Source organism: Cavia porcellus, unplaced genomic scaffold (genome assembly GCF_034190915.1).
Source record: "Cavia porcellus strain 051 isolate PalLab524CR breed Dunkin Hartley unplaced genomic scaffold, mCavPor4.1 scaffold_8, whole genome shotgun sequence".
NCBI lineage: Eukaryota > Metazoa > Chordata > Mammalia > Rodentia > Caviidae > Cavia > Cavia porcellus.
This window is the reverse complement of record NW_026947491.1, coordinates 47,187,397-47,208,333: the sequence shown is the minus strand read 5'-3', so window position 1 is coordinate 47,208,333 and position 20,937 is coordinate 47,187,397. Positions and strand designations below refer to the sequence as shown.

General features: G+C 33.4%; 1 pseudogene; it reads left to right on the top strand.

The window, feature by feature from the left end:
* LOC134477463 (olfactory receptor 6C2-like) overlaps nucleotides 1-20,937 on the top strand; it is a 47,145-nt pseudogene that overhangs the window by 9,555 nt on the left and 16,653 nt on the right.

Sequence of the window (20,937 nt, the reverse complement as noted above, 5' to 3'; positions counted from 1 at the left end):
TCCTAAAGGGTGACTAGTGTGATGTTCAAATCTAAGAGTACTTTATTCATGCATGTATTTCTAGGTATCTAGAATGGAAAACATAAACACCACGACTTTTGGAGTTGAAACATTAACTAACTCTTTTCTCAGAAAAAAATACAGAGCATCTTACTTTCTGAATCCAAAGAAAATTATTTTGCTTTCCTTCCTCACAATGGATTTTCTTAATGTTGTGAATAAAATGCTCCAAAAATTGTTTACAAGTTGGTGATCTGTAAAGATACAAAAATATAATGGGAGACTAGAACTCAAGAAAAATGGATGAAATTTAGAAATCTTGATCCAATACAAGACACGTTATTCTTAATGCACCCAACCAAGGAGTTGCCAACCAAAATCATGAAAAATGACAAAGATAAGTACTCCAATGAAGATAGAAGAATTGCTACTAGTTTATTTTTACAAATAAAAGTAAAGGTAACTTTTGTGTATTTCTCTGGAGTTTTCCTAAGCTTATTTTATCTTATTAATAATGAAAATTGTAGTGAGCATTGTTTTAAACTACTCAACAGTGTTTTGAAATACTGACACCAAGTCCAGGGTACCTTTATGCATGTGTATGTGGTCACACACAGGCAGTAATTCATAGTTACTTATGAAACGTATCTTAAAAGCTATGGTCTAAAACTTTTGAAATCTTGAAACTCTGAGCCAAATAAATGTGTTCTTTTAAATACTGTAAGTGTAAAGTAAACTTTCCCATCAACATATCTACTTTAGAGATGCTTATAATATGGAATACATGTAATGGCAATGTATAACATAATTATTATGTGATATAATTTATGGATATTTGAAAGGATATAGGAGCATAGTTTTACATTTTCTGCCTGGATAAATACAGATGTCATTAAAGAACTAAAAGTTAAGGAAACCCTGAAAGACTACTAGGCTTTATCAGTCAAAATATTTCAGTTTTCAGAGGAGAGTGCTGATATACAATGAAGAATTAACAGATGTTCAATGTTTGTGAACTTCAAAGCAACTTATGAAGTAAGGTAAGGAGCTTTCATGTAACATAATGAAAAAATAAAAAAAAAAATATAGTTTCCCTGAAGAGTGGTGTAGGTTATATAAGAGGTTACGATATCAAGAAATAATACCAGAAGAAGAAATGAATGGGAGGGGAAAATGTTTTCACTTAGAAGGTGAAGAAATTGATGCATCAGCAAAGTATTGAATTTGAATTTGTGGACTAGTGGCAGATTCTGGCATCTACTTAAGAGCCCAGAATAAATCTTCTTCAGACAAAAAGGAATGACTTTCATGCTTAGCTATGTTTTATAGGAAACAGATATGTTGTGGATACAACTTATAATCACTGGAGCTAGGTTTAATGTACCGTGGAGAATATGGAGGAAGGATAATAAAATACAGAAAACAAGAAGTCTGAGGTTATGACACTGAGGAGTATCAACATTTAACATACAATTAGAGACCAGATAAGGCAAAAGAACAACAACAACAACAAAAAAAGTAAATATATAAATCTAGGAGGACAATTGGGGTTCCAATAATTCTTTTAAAAGATTCTTGGCTCTTTTTTTAAAATGCTGTGGCAATTCCAGTCAAGGTAAAACTGCAATGTCCCGTTGGATAGAAATGAAATTCTGTTAGATTTCAGAAAAATTTCAAGGAATTGAAAATGTACTCTGCAACAGTGATAATTAAATTCTAACTAGATGGGGTTAAAGTGAGGAGACATTAATTTCCAGAATGTGCTGAAAACATTAAAAGGTGTGGTGTATGTACACAGCACAATATTATTCAATGATAAAGAATTAAATATGTTCTTGTCAGCATATAGATGAGATCAGTACACTAAGGGAAATAAAAAATAGACTCAGAAAGTTAAATATTGCTTTTCCTTTTGTGTGGAACCTAAAAAATATAAAAGTATGAGTAGAAATGAAAGTAGAAAAGATACCATTAGATAATAAGAACTGAATAAAAGAAAGGGGAAAAGAGAGCAGAAAGGTGAAAAAAATTGGTGAAAACAATGAAAGTGTGTTTTTCACATGTACAAAATGCTAAAACTCAACCTGCACCGATTTTAAACACTCATGAAAATAAATTTTAGAAAACAGTATTTAATATTTGTAAATTCAGATTAGGTTTTTGAGCTTTCAAGTGCTCCAGTCAAATAACTGAATATAACACAAATCTGTATGAAACTAACCTACAGTGTCTTCAGCAATAAATTTTATCACACTGTACATAGTATAACTGTACCTCAAACCATTCCAAAAAGAACTATATTGTATTAGGATAAAATATTTGTCATTGCTCATGTTATTTTTCAGGAAATGCATCATACACTAAGATGAATCCTCAAATGCAAGTAATGGAAGCAATTAATGTTTTTAAATTCCTGAATATATCCTACATTCAGAATTGGTCTTTGGTAAAGAATTTTAATTACCACTGAAGGGACATCAGCTTTATAACCTACAAGAAATCCAATTCATATGCTGAAACACAATGTAGTACATTTGTAAATTCTGAGACACACACACAAAAAGATTAAATAAAAAGTTGGATTTGCTTAAAATAGCATGACATCCTAAGAAAAACTGCAGAGCTTATGCATGTGAAATTCAGTAAGGTTATTGCAGTAGTTGCAATAATGATTATGATATAAAGGAAAAAATAAATATAGGCTGGTTATCATGACTTCTACTTGCACAGATTTTGTTACAGTTTGAATATCTACCATTTCCAAAAATGCTGATTTTTACGCGAAGCTAAATATCAAGAGTCAATAAGAAATCACACAGAAATAACAGCTTTCATTTTGCAGAGGCTGGATGATGACCCACAACTTCAAGTTCTGGTTTTTGTCTTTCTATTTCTCACTTACATATTGAGCATAACTGGGAATCTGACTATAATTACCCTCACACTGGTGGACCTCCACCTTAAAAGCCCTATGTACTTTTTGCTGAGAAATTTTTCTTTCTTAGAAATTTGTTTTACCTCTGTACAGAATCCTGGATTCCTATACAGTTTATCAATTAGGGACAATACTGTCAAGCGCAGTGCTTGCATGTGTTAAATGTTCTTTTTTATTCTCTTGGGAGCAGTAGAATTTTTTTTCCTGGCAGCCATGTCCTATGATAATTATGTGGCTATCTCTAAACCTCTTCACTACATGACTATCATGAACAAAGTGCATACCTTATTAGTCTCCTCTTACTGGGATGTGTCTTGGTGATTACAGTCCCACCCCTTAGCTTGATCCATCCTCAAGCTTGAATTCTGTGATTCCAATGCCATTGATCATTTTAGCTGTGATGTAAGCCCCTTCCTAAAAATCTCATGCTCAGACACCTGGGTGATAGAGCAGATAGATATGGCTCTACTTGGAGCAGTATTTGTACTTGTTATGACCCTGATCTGTGTGATTCTGTCCTACATACTAATCATCAGGGCAATTCTGAGATTTCCTCTGCACAGCAAAGGAAAAAGGCCTTGTCCATTTGCTTATCCCACATGACTTGATTTCTATCACCTATGGAAGCTTCATCTTCATCAGCAAAGGAGCAGGTTATTATAAATAAAGGAATTTCCATTCTTGAGACTTCAGTTGTATCCTTGTTAAATGTGTTGCAGAACAAGCAAGTGAAACAAGCTTCCAGTGGCTTTATGAATAGAATTGCGTATCTTTTTTTTTTTAAATTTTATTTAAGAGGAAAAAGAGAAAAACACAAAACAAAACAAAGCAGTGTAAGGGTACATGTAATACAGAACTACAAAAAAAAACATAACAGTAAGAAATCACCTGTTAATAGATTACATATTATCATCTTGGAAATAGTTGTTCAAATCACAGTATCAAAGAATACAAAGTGGACATTCAAACAGAGGGACTGCAAACAGCTGCATTCAATGATCCAAAAACATTAATATAGTCAGCCATTTAACACCCCCAAACACACTTGCTGTTATATCCGTTAGAGCTCTTTTTTTCCCCTCTCTTTTTTACAACCAAATTTACACATTTTGAATTTTATTACTCCTTAGTTCTTCTTACTTTTTTTTGGGGGGGAGAGAATAAAGTCAAATATGGCAAAACAAAGCTGTCAGTCAAAACCAAGGATAGTCATAGCACATGATGTAGAACAGAGTACAAGGTTATCAACAATGGTTATCAATGTTGTCTCTTGTTTCCTTAAAAAGAATTGTCTATCTCATTAGATATTATACAAAGAAATCTTGATGAATCAAATGAAAATGATAAAAAATTTACAAAAATATTTTGCTAGTTTCTCACAGTTCATGTTTTTCTTTGTAAAATACTGTCAGATAAAACTCCTCATAGATACTTTATATTGCATCTTGTTCTCATTTTCATCAGGCTCTTTACTTTTTGAAGTCAAATGTGTATTTATTTCATGTCAAAATTTATATCAGAATTTTAGTACATTGCTCTTGTTTTCTATGTGATTCTTAGTTTATTCTAATTGCATCCAAATGCATTCCCTTTATGCTTGCTTTATTCTTTTTCATAAACTTTTGTTTCATTTTCAATTCCTTAGTACACTTAAGAGGTTCTGTCACCTCTTTCCTATCACATTTCTCTGAAACCCCCTTTTATTGTTCTACTATGTTTCCCTGCCAATCACTTCCTCCTTTAAAAGCCAATTGAGTTCCATTTTTCATAAGATCTTTTTTGCTTTTTTCTCTATTGATTAATCATGGCTATAATATGAAGCATAACAATTCAAACTTAAATGTCAGTAAGTTTTTATATTTTTTAGTAAAGGTCTAAATAAGATAATATAAATGTGGAATGAAATTGAGAAAGGGGAAAATATATTCTTTCTGGTTTTTAAATGTGTAGCACTCTTCTTTCTGGCTTTTAAGATTGAATATAGCTCCCTTTTTTCTTTCTCAAATGACAAATTCTAAAACCATATTAAAAATGAAGGAAAGGCATAAAATGATAGCTGATTGTAATCACCACAAATATTGTGAGAAAATATAAGCAAACATAACCTAATTCAGTAAAAGTATTTGAATAGTATTTATAAATTGAAATATAAAAGAATGCATTTATGATATACTAACCAATTTATCTATATATCGATACAATTTCAATGTAGCATATCTAATGTAGAATAGCAAGTAGATAATGAAAATAATTAGATATTAAAGACATAGAAATATCGGAGAAGAGAAAAACTTCACACTGTTTTTATCACAAAACAGACAAGTTAGTATTTTTATTCAAAAGAGTTAATTACCAATAAATATTTGAGAAAGTTTTCCATTGCTAATTTGCATTAGAAATAAAAGATATTTTGGAATGCAATGAAAAAATAGATGGATCATCATTTCAGGAATGATTTATTATGTTGTTAAGTCTTTTTAAATTTGGTGCTGTTAAACTGCTATTGTTCATAATGAAAGTCCAAATGACCAGGTGCATTACCTAGCTTTTGCATTTGGTATTTTAATATGCAAATAAATTGTTTTACTTTTGGTAGTGATTTTGAAGAAAGAAATAAAGAAAGAATTTACTTTGCATCCTCACCAGTATTTTTTATAATAGTCATTCTAATTTGGTGAGACATCTTACTGTAGTTTCAATTTACATTTCCTGATGAGAGGTCTCTGGAAATTTCCAGTTTAATCCTTGTTCTCTCTTAATAAGTGCACTTTCATTGTCCTATAGTTTGTTTTGTCAACACGATTAGAAAATAACCAGGTGTTACAGTTTGTGTCTGGCAGTCCCCTCAAACCCTCATGTAGTGATGGAGAGTGTGCTTTTGAGATGGGGAATCTAGAGTCTGTGGTTGATTTGTTGTCTAGTGCTGGGATTATGGGTGTGAAGTGCTACACCTACCAAGGAACAGAAAGCATCTTGTCTTGCACTGCTCTCTTTTTTCTCTTGTTGCTTTTGCTGCCTTCTACCACCATGAACTGTTGCCCCTGTGCCATACCACTGTGCATTAGAGACAGCTGAGCATGAACTGAAATGTCCACAACCATGAGCTACATAAGCCTTTCATTCCTTCATTTATGGCTTCAGGTATCTTGTCCCAGCAATGAGAAAAAATCAACCAGGACAGAAATTTGTAAAAGGAGGATGGGGTCATAGCTGGCCCCCGTCTACAATGCTGCCTCATCATGTGATTTAAGATCCTTAAGCATTAATTTGGAAATGTTTTGAAAGGCAACCCTAAGAGTCAGCCCCTATACACTGTAAACTATGTTGGAGATGATGTTGATGTCTGGAAATTAGAGCACTGATTGAAATATTTCTGGTTAAATGAAACTCAGGATCCTTCTATTGAGAAGGAATGCATTGGTGCTGGATGCCAGGTAGCATATTATTTTTTTTATTTTATTTAAGGAGATAAAAAGGGTATAAGTAATACAGAATTTTTAAAAATAAACAGTAGGAAAACACTAGATAATTGATTACATATTGTGATCTTAGAAAGAGTTGTTCAGGTTACAAAATTCAAACATATAAAGTGGACATTCAAACAGTGAGACTGCAAACAGTTGTCTTCAATGATCCAACAAAAACTCAGTAATATGGTTATCTATCTTATACACTTAAATATACCTGCAGTTATATCCTTTAGAGCAATTTCTTTTCCTTTCTTTTTTACAATAACAATTATACATTGTGGTTTTTATTACTACCACAGTTCTTATTACTTGTTTTGAAGAGACTAAAAAGCAAATGTGACATAACAAAAAAGAGTCAGTCAGATCAAAAGGATAGACATAGTACATGATGTTAAAACAGAATATAAGGTAATCAACAATGGTTACCATAATGCCTCTTGCTATCTTAAAAAGAATTGTCTATATCATCAGCTATAATACAATTGAACAAAACAGTAAAGAACAAAACCAATAAAACCAAAACAGTGGAGATGTTACAGGACTTCAAAAGAAGCTAATAGTCAAACCAGAATGGCATCATAGTGAATCTTACTGTCTTCAAAGCAGTTGCCTATACCCTCAAACTTGATACTATCAAGCAAAACAGAATAGAGTAAAATCAGTCAAAACAAGTTAGTCAGAGCAATAAAGGGCTCCAAATCAGGTTAATAGGAAATCAAAGTGGGTTACTATAATATATCCTGCTATGTTTTATTCATTTTTCCATTAATTAAAAATAAATAAATAATTTTAAAAAGAGATTGAAATAAAAGAGGACATAAAAACACAACAGCACAGGTCCGGACATAACTATTTAAGCAACACAGTGTTTCAACAAAAGATATCCCCACATAACAATAGTTACAATAGTGTCTCTTTCCTTGAAATATTTGAGTATAACTTTGTATTCTGTAGCATCAAACATATAAAGACAATGTAAAGCCATTCTAGGGAATGACAGTATTACAGGGTATTTAGAACCAACTAACAGAAAATGAAAAATTTTTTGATATAATCTCCTTGTCTATAAAAGTTTTTGTTTATACTATTACATATAATAAAATGCAATAATATACGAACATGAACAGACTAATAGAGACAGAAAAACAAAAGCTTGATGGGACTTCAAAACAAGATGATATTAAATCATCACAAGCCATTATGATTTCTTGTTTTCTCTAAAATAGCTGTTCATACCATCACAGAAAATAAAATCAAACATCCCAGAATAAAACCATTACAGTTAACAAATGAAAACATTATAAGGCTTCAAAACAATATAATGGGGAATCATGATTAACACATACTTTTATATATGTGAATAATTTCTTACACTAGGGAAACCGGTATTCACATGTGAGTTTGATTTATTTCACTTATGAGTATGGTCTCAAGCTGCGCCCATTTATTTATAAATATCTCAGTGTGACCCTTCTTTATAGCTGAGTACTCCATTGTATAAAAATTTGTATAAAATACCACAACTTTTTTATCCTTTTCTCAGTTGATGGACACTTGGGTTGTTGCCAAGATCTGGCAATAACAAATTTTGCTGCTATAAACATAGGTGCACATATATCATTGTGGTACAATGCATTCAGTTCTTCTGGGAATATGCCTAGAAGTGGAATAGCTGGAACAAATGGGACTTCCAGTCCCAGCTTTTTGAGAAATCTCTAGACTGACCTCCATGATGGTTGTACCAGTCTACACTCCCACCAACAGTGAAGGAGAGTTCCTTTTTCCCCACAGCCTCTCCAGCATGTGTTGTTGGTGGTTTTCTTGATCCTGGTCATTCTTTCAGGAGTGAGATGAAATCTCAGTGTGGTTTTCATTTGCATTTCTATAATGAATAATTATGATGAATAATTTTTCATGTATCTATTTGCCATTTGTATGTCTTCATCTGAGGATTGTGTATTCATCTTGTGTATTCATACCCATTTTTGGATTGGATCTTTGAATTTTGGGGGTCTGATTTTTTAAAAATTCTGTATATATTTTAGACAGAAGTCCTTTGTCAGAGGAACAGATCACTAAGATTTTTTCCCAGTTTATGGGTTTTCTTTTCACTATGCTGGACATTTCTTTTGACATGCAGAAACTTTTTAATAAGACGTGATCCTAGATATTGATTCCGGGAAGTATTTTTCATGTGGTTTGAGTCCTGTTCATGAATTCTCTACCTACTCCTATGTCTTCAAGGTTTTTACCCAATTTGTCTTCCAATAGATTCAGTGTTTCTGTTTTAATATTCAGATCTTTGATCCATTTAGATTTTAATTTGGTACATGGTGATAGGCATGGGTCTAGTCTTAGTTTTCGGCATATGGAGAGCAAGGTTGTCCAACACCATTTATTAAACAGACCGTCCTCCTTCCAGTGAATATGTTCGGCCCCTTTATCAAAGATAAGGCGATTGATATAATCTCCTTGTCTATAAAAGTTTTTGTTTATATTATCACATATAATAAAATGCAATAATATACAAACATGAAAAGCTACAAAAACATGTGTTTGTAGCTGTGGTTGTATCTTCTAATCCATTCCACTGATTTTCAGCTCTGTTTTGATTTCAAAACCATGTTGATTTTACTACAGTTGCTTTGTAGTATAACTTTAAGTCAGGGATTGTGATGCCTCCTGCCTTGCCTTTGTTACTTAGAACTGTCTTTGCTATTCTAGATCTCTTCTTGCCCCAGCGGAATTTTAGGAGCAATTTCTCTAGATCTATGAAGTATATTGATGGTATTTTTATTGGGATTGCATTGAATCTGTATTACAGTTTTGGGAGAATGGCCATTTTCACAACACATATTCTTCCTATCCATGGGGAAGGGATGTCTTTCTGCTTTCTGAGATCCTCTTCAATTTCTTTTTTCAGTGTATTATAATTTTCCTTGCGTAGGTCTTTCACTTCTTTCATTAGAGTAATTCCTAAATCTTTCTTTTTTTTTTTTCGTTGCTAGTGTGAAGTTTGTGATTTTGCTTATTTCTCTCTCTCTGTGATCTTGTTGTTAGTGTATAGGAATGCTATTGATTTTTGAGTATTGATTTTGTATCCAGCTACATTGCTAAATTTACTTATTATATATGAGTCTTTTAATGGAGTTTTAGGGGTCTTGGATGTAGAGTATCATATCATCTGCAAATAATGATACTTTAACTTCTTTTTTTCCTATATTTACCCCCTTTTATTTCTCTCTCTTGTCTTAATTGCTCTGGCTAGTATTTCCAGTACTATATTAAATAGGAGTGGTGATAAGGGATATCCTTGTCATTTTTGCCTGATTTTAAAGTAAAGATCTTCAATATTTGACCATTTAGTATGATACTAGCTGTTGGTTTGTCATAGATGGCCTTTATTATATTGAGGTAAAGACCTTCTATTCCAATTTTCGGTAAGGTTCTTACCATAAATGAATGTTAGGCCTTATCAAAAGTTTTTTCTGCATCCATAGAAATGATCATGTGATTCTTACTTTAGGTTTTATTGATATGATAGATTACATTTATTGATGTATGTGTGTTGAACCATCCTTGCATGCCTGGGATAAATACTATTTGGTCTTGGTGTATAATCTTCTTGATGATTTGTTTCATCCTATTTGCCAATATTTTATTGAGGATTTTGCATCTGTGTTCATTAGGGAGATTGATCTGAAATTCTCCTTTTTAGTCGGGTCTTTCTCAGGTTTTGGTACTAGAGCAGCATTTGCTTCAAGGAATGACTTCGGAAGGATTGCTTCACTTTCAATTTCATTGAATAGTTTGAGGAGTGTTGACATTAAGTCTTATTGGTACTTCTTGTAGAATTCTTCAGTGAATCCGTCTGGGCCTGGGGTCTTCTTTGTAGGTAAGTTCTTAATTGTGTTTTCAAGTTCATTAATAGAAATTGGGCTATAGAGCAGTTTTACATCTTCTTAACCTAGCTTTGGTACTTCGTATGCTTCTAGGAATCTGTCTATTTCTTTTGTGTTATCAAACCTTTGAGAGTAGAGGTTTTCAAAATAGGTGTTGGTGATCATCTGTATTTCTATAGAGTCTGTAGTGATTTAGCCTTGTTCATTCCTTGTGAGCTTTTTCTTTCATTTTTAAAAAAAGGTTGGCTAGGGGTTATCTATTTTATTTATTCTTTCAAAGAACCAACTCTTTGATTCATTGATTCTTTGGATTCTTTTGTTAGTCTCTATTGCACTACTTTCTGGTCTGATTTTTATAATTTTGTCTCTTTTTTTGGATTTGGCCTGACTTGCTCTTCTTTTCCTAGATGTTTGAGGTGTAACAACAGGTTGTTTATTTTTATTCATTCTGTTTTCCTCATATGGGAACTCAGTGCAATAAATTTTACTCAGAGGATAGTTTTCTTTGCATCCCACAGATTCCGTTAGTTGTATTTGTATTTTCATTTGCTTGTAGGTGTTGTTTAATTTCCTCTGTGACCAACTGATTACTCTAGTGTGTTATTCAGTTTCCATGTGTTTGTAGGATTTCTGCAGTATCTTTTATCATTAATTTCAAATTTCTTGGCACTATGATCTGATAACATAGAAGGGATAATTTCAACTCTTTTGCATTTATTTAAATATGTTCTGTGAGCTAATATATGGTCCATTTTAGAGAATGAGCCCTGTACTGTTTAGAAGAATGTGTCTTCTGGTGTTGTTGGATGGAACATTCTGTATGCATCTATCAAGTCCATTCATTCACAGGTGTGATTCAGTTCTGTTATTTCTTCGCTGTTTTCTGATTGGCTGAGCTGTCCCTTGGTGTCAATGGTGTGTTAAGGTTTCCTGTTATAATTGTGTTACTACTAATATGGCTTTTCATTTATGCTAATACTTGTTTTATATAACTGGGTGCTCTGGAATTTGGTGCACATATAATTAAGATTGTTATATCTCCAGCTTGAAGTTTCCCCCTAACCAGTATGTAATGACCTCCTTTTCTCTTCTGATCATTATTTGTTTGAAGATCACATTGTCTGCAAACAGAATAGCTACCCCAACTTTTGGAGGTGGTTCCTGTTGCATGAAATATTGTTTTCCATCCTTTGACTTTCAGTTTGTGAGTATCATTTTGGGTTAGATGGTTTTCTTGTAGACAGCATATGGTTGGATTTTATTTCTCCATCCATTCTGCCAGTCTGTTTCTTTTAATTGGTGCGTTGAGCCCATTTACATTAATGGTTATAACTGTTATATGTTGGTTTATTGTTGACATGTTATCTTTCTGCTGTTGCATCTTTATCTTTCTGTTCTGTTTAGTAGTCTGCTTTGCTTAGTGTTTTTCCCTAAGTGTATCTAAACTGTCTTTCTGTATTCTTTACAGGGTTGGCTTGGTGATCATGAAGTTCTTCAGTTGTTCTTTGTCATGGACGTATCTTATTTCTCCATCAAATTTGAAGGACAGTTTTGCAGGGTATATCAGTCTAGACCGAAAATCATTTTCCTTTAGGATCTGAAATATTTCACTCCATGCTCTTCTTGACTTCATTTTTTGTGTTGAGAAGTATGCTGTGAATCTGATAGGCTTTCATTTATAGGTGATCTGTCTTTTCTGTCTGACAGATTTTAGTATTCTATTCTAATGTTAGATGTCTGGGAAGGTGATTATTAAATCCGTGGGTGTAGTTTTATTTTGGTTATGGCTATTTGGAGTTCCCTAATCCTAATGTCAGTTACCATTCTCATGTTTGGGCAATTTTCAGCTATGACTTCTCTGAATAGCCTTTTGATATCATTTGTGCTGTTCTCTTTTTTTCATTCATCCCTATTAATCTTATGGTTATTTTTTTTGCATCATCTTGGAGCTGTGGAATTGTTATTTCTTGATTACTTGTTATATTTAAAAGATCTTTCCTTTCCTGTTCACTAGTTGCAATTTTGTCTTCATAGTCTGAAATTCTATCTTCACTTTGTTGAGTCAATTTTGACAACTTTCAATGGAATTTTTGATTTCCTGTAAATCTCTTTGAATCTGCTTTATGCATTCTGTTTGTTTGTTAAATTGTTCATCCAGGGATTCTATCTTATTTTTTGTTTCTCTAATTTTTTAACTATGTCTTCTTTAGGTGTGTTCAGTATCTCTTTCATTACTTTCATCATTTCTTCTTTTACCTGAGAGGTTATTTCTTGTTTGAATTCCGTTAAAGCTTCCTGGAGTTGCTTCTTTACTTCAGTTGCAATTATTACAATTATTTCAGGTGTATGGCATGTATTTTCTTCTAAATACATGGCTCCAGTGTTTCTTGGGATGGACTGAAGGTTTGAGTTTGCATTTTGGTCTTTTGTTTTCTTTTATTTCTGTGTTTCAAATGTCTCTAAGGCTTCCCCTGGATGTAGTAGAAATCGTCTCCTATGCCCTAAGTGTCCTGGGACTGAATAGAGGTTGCTGAGCATGGTCCATTCAATCCCTAAGGCACTCCTGTACTACTTTCAGTGTTCCAGATAGCTGAGCAGGGACCTACCCACTGTGGATAATGGGCTAAAGCTCTCCCTGGGCAAAGACCAATGCCCTGGAACTCACTTCATCTGCTCTCAAGTCCTTTAATTGAGAAGGTTGCTGGAGGTAATCTACTCAAGCTTCAAAACCTCCCAAGATGAGTCTAGTGTGGCTGGGCTCTGGGTCCTTGTGGTCTGGGAGAAATGATATTAATACAATGTCCCAGGCTCAGGATGGTATGCAGATTCACCCCAGCAACCCAGCTGAGTTTCCCGGTTCTGTGTTCCAGAAAAGGTCGCTAGACATGTCCTGGTCAGGCCTGAAACCTGCAAGGCAAGTGCAGCCTATTGTGGCTGGGCTCTGGGTAGGCTCTTGAGCTCTGGGAGCAATGATCTTAACACAGTCTCCCGGGCTCTGGATGGGGAGCTGACTCACCCCAGCAGCCAGCTGAATTTCCTGGTTCCTAGTTCCAGAGAAGGTTGCTGGGTTCATGGCCTGAGAGTGCCTGAAACTTGCCAGGCAAGTGCAGCCTAGTTGACTGGGCTCTGGGCAGGTCCTTGAGCTCTGGGAGCAATGATCTTAACACAATGTCCCAGGCTCAGGAAGGCATGTGGATTCACCCCAGCTGCCAGCTGCCAGGTAGTATATTGTGCTTTGGCATAAAGTTGGTCTGCATATTGCTTATACTTAGAGATAATACCTGGTTGGCAGAAAAGTTCAATGCAATCTACTCAAGGAATGGTGGCACGGTTACTCTTGAGAACTTCTGGCTAGATCTATATTCAAAATTAAGGTGAAGAACAAGCAAGGTGATTGGGAGCATTTGGTCAGAGGGAAGACTCCATAGAGTTTTGCTTTCAACAATGAAACAGAGGAGAACCAGACTCTTGATAACATAAGTACAATTGAAAAATGAACTGAAGCCTTTCACTTGAGGGAAGGGGGTGTGGTGATGAAAGTCAACATTGCCCATATAACAATGACCTAATACTAAAAAAACCTATGGCAGAACAGCCAGACCAGTGAGATGTCAGCATGTGATACTAAAAGTCCACAAAAGCAAAATACATGTGATGTCAGTGTACACAATACATTTGGATAGAATTGTGTGAATACTGCCTGAGATGTGATATTAAAGTAAAGATAATATTTTTGTAGAATGCTATGGACATTTTCATTGTAGTTCATGTAGCAATTCATTTTCATTGCTGTGCATCAGATGTTATACACCAAAAAATATTGATGCTGAAAATTTTGATGGTTTTTATAAACATTCTATAAATATTTTAAAATGCACTAGTTTTTGTGATTTTTTTTCCTGTTACACACTTGTTGTAAGCACTCACTGTTTAATATAATTCAACTAATAAAGTTAAAATTAATAATTTATTAATGGAAAGATTCTAAAGAGTAGAAACCCTGGTTATGAATATTTATGACAAAAATGTGGTATGCTCCTATGAATTGCAAATATGTACTATTAAAAATTGAAGCAAAGTAAAGAAAAGCAAAAGAAAGGATGGTAACTTATTGCCTTAGTTCTTATGGCAATAATTCTGGCAGTGAATTTGACAATGAGTTAAAGAAGTAAAAGCAAGTTGCTCTGACAAACACCTGAAAAGAAGTAAAAGACGCGCAAATGTTCCAGAGCTCTGCAATCTTCCAAGCACAGCAGCAGCATCAGAGATGATGACACATTTGAGAGTTGGAAAATGAGATATAATGGTGTTTGAAATTTAAAGGGATGTTGTTACTGATGTTTGAGAACAATGTATGTATCTACAAGGTGAAATGAGTCTCAGAAGAAAATATATTTATTTAAATCTGGAACCATGAAGCCAGCATTAGGGGACATATTTCTGACATGACTGAGGGATAAAATAAACTGTAAAATCTGTACCATCTGAAAAATGAACTGTGCTAGTTTTTATTTGTGGCTTTTTACACTGTATTTTGTTTTCAAATTGTTGTTTTTCAAGCTACTGCATATCATATTGCAGAACAATTTATAGGATGAATCTTTTATAATATGCATCTTAAAACTATTCTGAATGAAGCTAATTCTCAATTTTATTACAAAAGATTGATTTTGACTATAACCTATTTTAAGATACAATCAAGTACAATTGCTTAACTGTTATTTCTAACTAAGTATTTTTTCACCATTAAAATATCATATAATGTATGAGCAGATCAATCAGGCCAAATGTTTATAAAATACCATGTTGGTGAGCATTTCATTTCAGATAAAAGTGAAAATTGCAATATATTTTGAAAAATGCCTTAATACTGAATAATGTGTCTTAAATATACTTTATATAAAATCTGGAAGCTAAATTTAAAGAAATCTTTTTTTTTTTTTTTTTTTTTTGTCTTTTTCATTTTTATCAGTACCGGGAATCGAACCCACAACTGCCTGCTTACAGGGCAGGCTCTTATGCCACTGAGCTAAATCCCCAGCCCCTAAAACAAAATTTTAAAAATATCTGATTGGTGTGCCATCAAGACAATTCCTATAGGCTTTTCATCCTTTCTTCTTCTTCTTTCTCCTGTTATTCCTGCCAACCCTTTAATAGATAATATACATTGTTAGATTGAAGTCTGTTGAAATTGGCTTTTATGTTGCCATTGACCTGTAAACTGTGGTTTGCTGTCTTGAAGAATAGATTATGACATAGTCCTAGAAAATGTGAGTATACTATTTTCGGGGACAGGTTGTTACAACTTTATCAGGTAATAGTCACTTAGTCTATAAAATCACATTCACCAAATTAATCATTTGGTATTTAGGACCTAATTTTTCACAATACTTTCCAGTACATGTGTCATAAATTGAAAGAATGATGCACATGAAATTGTCACCTGATTCACTTCATCTCAATATCAGGTATCTGAGGAAAAAGAAATGGGAGGGACATCCACAAAGCCACATAATTCACTTGCCCTCTCTGTATTCTAATTTACCTCTTTGACTTGTTTTCTAATATTCATATGCATTAGAAAAAGTAAATTGTGGAGTGGAATAGAATGAGTAATCATCACAACTCACATTTGTGTCTCAGGTCTTTGAAGATACTAACCCCTGTAATTTTTCTAGTAAAAGCTATGCTTGACATTTACTATTCATTAGGAAGACACCTGGTTTTTGTTTGTTTGTTTGTTTGTTTGTTTTTGTTGTTGTTGTTGTTGTTTTGTATTTTAACAATCTGCTTGGGAAAATTTTGGATGTGCAATTGAATTATGAAAAAGCCAACTAGCACATAATCACTACTTTTTGATGTAACTTCTTTCCACTTTATTTTTCCTTACACTAGGAACAACACAGGAGCACTCTGTGGTTATTTTAATAAGGATTCACTCACAGATATAGCCACACAATCTCTGAATTCTCTGTTTCAGTACTTCACTGTGAACTATATGTTTTCCTGTGAAAGAACATACACTCACTGAGAAAGGGTGAAAGAAGATTTTGATATTAATATCAGTGTAAGATACTTCTGCAAAAAACATTCTTCCTGACTTCTTGCTCTAGGGATTGACTGAAGCCTGTAATGATTTGTTAGTAAACTGCCTATGATTATCACAATATTTGGTAGAAACCATTTTCCTCTGAGTTTTCTCTGGTTTTTCAGCTAGGAGAAATTTATGTGAATTGAATATCATTTTCTAATGTCACTAATACCTAAACAGTCAAAATTATTTTTCTTCATTGAAATAAGTATGTTACAAATTGCAAGTGTGTAGAAGAATGGAATCATCTGTTACCTCTTTAATCACTAGAAATATATCAATTAAATTTTCTTCAAATGTTGTACTTATTATTTCTATGAAATATTGCCTTTTACAACAATATTATTGGTGCTTATGTCTTTTTATTTGCAGGTTTATTTTCAGTACAGAGGACTGAGCACAAGACCTAAATATTGAGTTGTATTATAATTCCATTGCATGTTTTATTTCAAGGCAAGTTGTTCTTAATATGCTAAATTGCTTAAGATAGTCTCAAACTTGGAATTCTCCAACCACAGTCTCTGAAATGCTGGGTTTAGAGGCAGGTACCACCACAGATTTAAATTTCTGTTGGCTTAGTATATCATGGTAGTATGACTGTTTGTTAACAAACAGGAGGTAAGTACTAGCAATGATGGGACTAGATGATGTCTTGAATACGCTTCAAATTAATCTGTGACATTTATGGTGATTAGTGCCTTTAAACAACATTAGCAGTAAAAGACACAAAATGAGAGGGCTGGGAGTTAGCTCAGTGGCATAAGTGCCTGTCTGGCAAGTGCGAGGTTGTGAGTATGATCCCTTCTACCAAAAAAAAAAAAAAAAAAAAAAAAAAGACAAGAAATGAGAAACAGCTTCTGTTGATAATGAACTCCAGTATGAATTTTTTTTGAAAAATCAGAGATATTTGAAATCTATAAATTTCCGTATTCCTGTTGGTAACTCTCTTCCCCAATTTTCAATCACTGAATTGTCATACAGCATATCTAGTGAGGATGTAAAATCCACTAATGTTGTTATAACATTCTACAAAATGCGAGCCTATTTTGATTTCAAGATCAATTGACACTGAGATTCAAAAGAGAACTAATTTATTCAGGACAATCACAGAATTTTCAATGGGAAAACCAAGAGTCTTTGCATCAATGAGTAATAAATCTAAAATGTTATATTACCTAGTAAAACTACAGGCATTCATATCATCAAAGAACTAAGAAACGTCCTCATTCAACTCAGGTCAACTCAACCTCATTCAACTCAATAATTTACCTTCCTTCCATAGATGAATTCTAGAAGGTCAAAACAATACTGTCAGATCAACTTTAAAGCAACATCTATTGTATTTGTCTTTTAAGTTCTGGCCCATTTACTGAACATAGATGAGACAATGCCAATATTATATATAATGTTACTGATATAGTGAACGCACTTTAATAGATTAAGAATATCAGAAGCATCACTGATTTCTCTATGAATCAAACTAAGAATTAGAGTTGTACACCTCAAGTTTGTTTCTTTCAGATCCTGAGTATAGTTAAAAACTCATGTCATGTTGGGACACTGTACATTACTTTTATTTCTCAGGTTTATAACATTGCTTTATATTCGCTACAACTTATTTGAGGTCATATTTTACCAAAGTTTCTTTCCAAGTAACAGTAGTGAGCTGTTAAGGTAGTGAGCTGTTAATATTGCACATTTTCATGATCACTGACTTAGATGCTTCACAGTGACATAACTAAGTCCATGTTGCCCCCTCCTTAAATGTATGTTTAATTTGAACACTGTGGTACCAATTATCAGCTATGACTGGTGGTTACAATTGTCTATAGTATTTCCACAAAATTGTCATGAATAAATTAGTTCTCTTGATTTCAATTATTTTGTCAAAGTTTTTTTTTTTTTTTTTTATCTAATTCAGGTTGAAAGATAGTATTTCTCTCCAACTAATCAGAAAAACTACTTCCTTGACAAGTTTATAAAGGTGATTTCTACCAGAATGGCAAGACCTAATAAGGATTCTGGCAGCCTCTAAAAAATATTGGGAATGTCTTAATTTTGTTTATGTGTGGCCGAGGCCTGCTGTGTAGCAACATCCATGTGTGCTCTCTTATCATATACACACTGTGTGCTATGGAGCAAAAAGAAATAATGAAACACAAGTTTTCTGTTAACTGTTAAAACTTGAGTAGCAGCATCTATTTCATGAAATTCTGAAGTCTATAATTTCTACCACAAGCCATGACACAGGGTGGCTAACATATGCCTTTTAGTTCTTGAACAATTTCTTACAGAAGGAAATTTTAAGTGAGAGGTGACATTCTTAAAATGGTTTCTCAAGGGTTTTCCATGAGTGAGGTTAGTGATTTGACCGATGCTCCAAACTCCTCTTGTGAATTTTTGACCAAGAGTTGAGACAATTAATATTTTTTCTCTTTTTCTTTCTTTTAGCATTTTCAACTACTTACTGTTGTTATCAAAAACAGTTCAACTCTTCTTACAAATATATAGTACATACTGAATTTATATATTATATATATATATATATATATATATCTCACAGTTTTCTTTTTAATGTTGTTGTTTAATGTTGTTCTTTTTAATGTTTCTTTTTAATGTTTAATGTTTAATGTCACTCTACTACAAAAGAGATAAAAAATACAAAAAACAAAACAAAACAACAAAAACAAATCTCCCTAGCCACATTCACAAAAAATGACACCAGGGTACACTACAAAACAGAAGGAAATGTCATCTGATTTCTTCATGAAGGTTTCAAATTTCTTCTAACCTACTTATGAGATTCAGAACAGCAGTAAAGAATGAAAATATACAGAAGAGATGAATTTCATTTGCTATAAGTCCTTTAGATGTTAGAAGTTTGATCAATGGACTCTCAAATCTGGTACAGGGATTTGGGTCTTCCAAAATCATAGACAGTTTGTTTAATAGGTCCACAAGGGGCTTGCTGTCTTCTGTGAAAGTCTCTCAGTTCCAACTCCAGCTTGTCAAGTTTGAGAGTTTGAAAATTGTTCCTTCTTTGTCCATTAGAAAAAAACTTCAGGAAACTGATTATATGTGACTTGCACAAGACAAAAAAACTCTTGTGAAATATGCAAAGGTACAGTAGATAGTCTTGGTTAATATCTGCTTACTTGGAAATGAATCTGTAGCATGCAATAAAGTAATATGAGCATTTAAAAACTAATTCTGTTAAAATCAGTCAAGACATGACAAGACATTCAAATAAAATCATTCAAAACAAGACAGTGAGAGCAATACCAGGTTTCAGATTAAGTTAATACAAAATTAAAAGTGATTATCATAGTATATCCTGCTATCTTTGGAATAGCTCTCTATGCCCTCAAATCTAGTAGAGTAGACAAATTTGCACAGAATATAACCAAACTAAACAGAGGAATGAAAGCAATATGAGTTTCAAACTATGATACATGATTAAAACGTCCTGTGTCTTCTTTATTTAAACAATTCATCCCATTTCACTTTCCAGGGTACATTGTACATTTTGTATCCCACTAATTCCTTTAGTTTTTAGATTATGGAGGTAATCTGCTATTTACCTAAGTAGTTCTGAAACTTTTTACCCCTGAGCTTGGTTTCAGGATGTATCCATTTACTTTCAAGAGGGTTAAGGTTTTCCTTTTTTACAGCTGAGTAGTTTTCAATTGTATAAAAGTATAATGTCTTTCCAACCAATCTGTAGCTGATGGGTGATCTACACCCACCTTTTTTCTGGTTCCTTGTCACACAGAGCATTATTTTCTCATCTTTGACTTTCAGTGCATATACCTTATTTCAGGTTAAATATATTTCTTATATGGAGCATCTTGAGGAACCCTATCTCCTAATCCACTCTGTCCTTGTTTCTTTTTGTTAGTGTATCAAGGCTATCCTTGTTAGTGATTATGTCCAATCTTCTCTGCCTCATCTCTGCCCATTGTCTGTTTACTTTCCCCCTTCATTCCACTAACTGCTCCATTCAGTGAGCCTCCTCTGTTGCTGTTCTTAAACCATGGTCTTCTTTTCTCTCTCCTAGAATGTCCTTCTGTATTTTTTGTAGGGTTGGATTGATGGTTACGAACACCCACAGTTCCTCTTCATCATAGAAGCATCTTGTTTCTCCATTAATTTTGAGAGATAGTTTTTCAGGGTACATCTGTCTGGGTTGGAGGTTACTTTCTTTCAGGGCTTTAAATACTTCACTCCAAGTTCGTAATTTGATGGTTTGTGTTGAGAAGTCTGTCGTGATTCTCATGGGTTTTCCTTATGGGGGATCTGTTTCTTTTCTCTGACAGCTTTTAATATTATTTTCTTGTGTTAGATTTCTGGATCTGTATTATTACATGCTTGGGTGTAGAATTATTTTGGTAATAGTTGGTTGGAGTTTATTAAGCCTCATATATCTGTATAACATTTCCTTTACCTATACTCAGAAAGTTTTCTTTAATTATTTCTATAAACAAGGTTTGTATTTCATTTGTGTTTACCCATGTTTCTTCACTCAAATTTTTTATTCTT